General features: G+C 46.5%; 1 long non-coding RNA gene across 1 annotated transcript; it reads left to right on the top strand.

The window, feature by feature from the left end:
- Positions 1-221: 221 nt before the first annotated feature.
- LOC136842989 (uncharacterized) lies at positions 222-817 on the top strand. Its single transcript, XR_010854404.1, has 2 exons — positions 222-479; positions 699-817. It is a non-coding gene; the product is annotated as an uncharacterized lncRNA (long non-coding RNA).
- Positions 818-3,742: the final 2,925 nt, after the last annotated feature.

Below are 3,742 nucleotides of genomic sequence, written 5' to 3'. Positions count from 1 at the left end.
AAAGATTAAAGGCGCTCCCATTTTTGATAAAGATCTTTCCTTCGAGGCAAAAGTAATCTGGCTGGCGTTTCTCCTACAGGCCAAAACCTCCCCTGCGGCAGCAGGTGCAATGAGTCAAAGCATCTGTGTTGGGCGCACCCTCCTGCCCCAAAGGAGGGGATAAAAAGCAAAAAGCCCACGAGGTCCCAGACACACGCGGGCTGGAAGATATGGAGGAACTTGTGAAGACGTCCTCAACACCTGGCCCCATCGATGCCCTTGCATCCTAACCACGTGGCCCTTTCAAAAGTATACTTTTCCTCGTGCCCTTCGACCGTATTCCTCGAGCCCACACGCCATTGCTTGGAGTTTCGAGGAGTCCCCATCGCCTTGCCCCTTTACGGAAGCCCTTGCATCTCACCACGTGGAAGAAACTCGCCCTCGGAAATCGCAAGTCATCCACGGACTGCCTTCTACGCGCCCTCGGAAAATCTGCTAAGGTAAAGTGCCCTGAAGAGCCCCATTTCAGTCACGCTTTGTCTCGTAATATTTTCTTAAAGAGAAAGCCAGAAATCTCCCTTGTCTAATGTCCGTGCGCCTCTTGCATCGGCAGTATTAATTCTTTATTACTCCTTTGGCACCCTCAGTGCAGCTTCGAATTCATTATTCTTTTGTCTATTTTCATTACTGGCGTATAATGTGCATATCTCTCATTTCAGAGGGATCCTATCGTGGAAGCTTCTCGGGCTGTGGCTGGAATTCCCCAGTTTCATTCAATCTACTGAGTTCCTCTTTCCCGTACTAATGTCATTTATGTAAATACACTACTTTAAATGTGCCCACGTGTTTTACGTAATATTTCCTCAGTAACCAGAGCCCTATGCTCATATGAAATTCTCCTTTGTTTTCCTTTTTTTACGTTTTCCCGTACCCACGAAGTCAGAATCACAAGGCTAAATTAACTTAAATTGTTGCTACCTGTCTCACAGAGTATATTTCAAACTAAAACCACGGAAAAACGTAAAAATGGCGACCTGGCCATAGATCTCGTTTTGCAGTTGCAGTTCCCCTAGTGTTGTTTTATTGCATTTGCAACTTGCCAGATCAGCTATTAGCAAAGCTAAGCTGGGTACGAGACAATTACGAACCTTTGTGTAAAACCAGCACACAGATCCAGAAAATTCCACGTAAGTAATGTGTTAATCTTAGCAAAACCTTTTTACAATCGTGACTGTTCCTAGGAATTAGAAATAGGGACGCATGTAATCACTGAGAGAAAAGAACCGCCGTATTAGATTCGTTAATGCATGCCTTTCAGGATAGGTAGTTAGGAAATAACCAGTGCTAACCATCCTTTTGCTTCGAGGAATAGTGCGAAATTCCTCTGTGTTAAAATCTTTGTATCTTTTGCCAGGAATAGTGCGAAAATTCTTGTGTTAAAATCTTTGCCATATCCTTGCTTCGAGGAATAGTGCGAAAGAAATTCCTCTGTGATAACTTTTACTTCGCATTTCGAATTAGCGAACTGTTATTTAGGCGCGAATAAAATTCCACGTGGGACACGACGAAGTCAGCTTGCATTGCTGAAAATTCTCTCAGTGTAGTTAGAATTCGAGTTAGGTGTTAGGAAAGCGAAATTTAAACTCCGCTTATAGGGAAAATTACTAGGCCGTTGTACTGTTATCCTCTCAGACGACTGGGAAATTCTCCGAATCCCAGACGGTATATAAATATACGGGTTCATTCACCCAGAATCTAAAAATACCTCCGGTGTTGGCCAAACGACCTGCACCCCCACCCCCGCCCATGCCCGCGTGTGTAGCATTTTTTTTTTTTTTCCCATTCATTTCCAGCATACATTTTTCTTTGGTTTCCGTTAGTAATTTCTAAGTCCTAAGGGACGAATCGTAATTCCAAGTCCTAAGTGACTCCTAAAATTCTACGTCGACGTGGCGAGAATTCCTCCAAATTCCACAAATTCCAAGTCCTAAGTGACTCCTAAAATTCTACGTCGCACGTGGCGAGAATTTCTCCAAATTCCAGTCCTCAGAGACTCCTAAAATTCTACGTCGCACGTGGCGAGAATTTCTCCAAATTCCAGTCCTCAGAGACTCCTAAAATTCTACGTCGCACGTGGCGAGAATTTCTCCAAATTCCAGTCCTCAGAGACTCCTAAAATTCTACGTCGCACGTGGCGAGAATTTCTCCAAATTCCAGTCCTCAGAGACTCCTAAAATTCTACGTCGCACGTGGCGAGAATTTCTCCAAATTCCAGTCCTCAGAGACTCCTAAAATTCTAGAATTTCTCCAAATTCCAGTCCTCAGAGACTCCTAAAATTCTACGTCGCACGTGGCGAGAATTTCTCCAAATTCCAGTCCTCAGAGACTCCTAAAATTCTACGCGAGAATTTCTCCAAACTCCAGTCCTCAGAGACTCCTAAAATTCTACGTCGACGTGGCGAGAATTCCTCCAAATTCCAGTCCTCAGAGACTCATAAAAATTCTACGTCAGACGTGGCGAGAATTTCTCATTCCCGCGGGAACCCAAAATTAAGTCCTTTGAGACATTATATAGTGTAGTTCACACACATCTAAGCCCTTACGGGACTGATCATTCTAGTTCGTTAGAACAACTCCTTAACTTCACGCTACAGCCGGCCAAGTCCGAGCGTGACAAAAATCCAACTACGTCTTCCGAGACACATATTACAATTGTTCGCCAAGAACAACCACGTCTTTCCAAGACATATCAAATTTTAACAAAAAGTCTCCTCAGACTTACTAATCACCTGTCTTATTCAGACAGATCCATTCTCCAGCAGTCTGACCCATTGAGTGTTTCAGATTCCTGCAATTGAGTCTTTTCAGACAACCTGAGTCTTTTCAGACATATCCTATACCCATTATTCCAAGATGGCTAATACCAGAGCCCAACAAAACGAGGATTTCAAATTCTACATGTCCGCTGGGAAGGACATGGGACTATCGGGGCAAGATCTGAGAGCATGGGTTCAAGAGCGAGTGGACGATGCCAAGGCGGAGAGAGCAAGAGAACGTGAAGAGAGAGAGAGAGAACGTGAGGAGAGAGAGAGAGGCAAGAATTGCCCAAGAGCAGGAGAAGGATAAAGAACGTGAGGAGAGAGAGAGAGGAATTGCCAAGAGCAGGAGAAGGATAAAGAACGTGCAGAGAGAGAGAGGGAACGAATTGCCCAAGAACAACGAGAGGAGAGAAACGAATCGCTCAAGAACAGGAGAAGGATGGAGAGAACGAGGAGAGAGAACGTGAGAGAGAGAGAGAGAACGAGAGAGAGAGAGAGAACGCCCATGAGCTCCAGGTGCTAGAACGACAGCACGCCACCCCCGCCCCTGCCGCGGGAATGAGTGCCCTCAGCCAAGCTCACTCGTTCATGCCAAAATGGACGGAGTCCGAACCTGAAGTATGGCTTGAAAGGGCCGAACGAGTCCTGGAGTGCTGCGATCTCTCCCCGCGGAACTCTCCCTTGTTCTCACTAAATTCCTGGGCGGAAAGGCCCTCGTTGCCTACCACGCCCTTCCCGCAGAGACGATCGGGGAAACTGGGAAGCCGTCGCCAAGCAGTTACGAAAGGCGTGCGAGATTACCCCGAGCGGTGGAGGAGACGTTGGAGAGAGCAGCCCAGAGAAGCAGGCCAGACTTGGTCCGATTGGGCGTACCATTCGAGCGGGCGTTGACAAAATGGCTCGATTCCGAAGGAGCCACTAACACCGCCGAGGTACTCGAGCGG

Source organism: Macrobrachium rosenbergii, chromosome 10 (assembly GCF_040412425.1).
Source record: "Macrobrachium rosenbergii isolate ZJJX-2024 chromosome 10, ASM4041242v1, whole genome shotgun sequence".
Classification (NCBI taxonomy): Eukaryota; Metazoa; Arthropoda; class Malacostraca; order Decapoda; family Palaemonidae; genus Macrobrachium; species Macrobrachium rosenbergii.
This window is presented reverse-complemented; position numbering and strand designations above follow the sequence as displayed.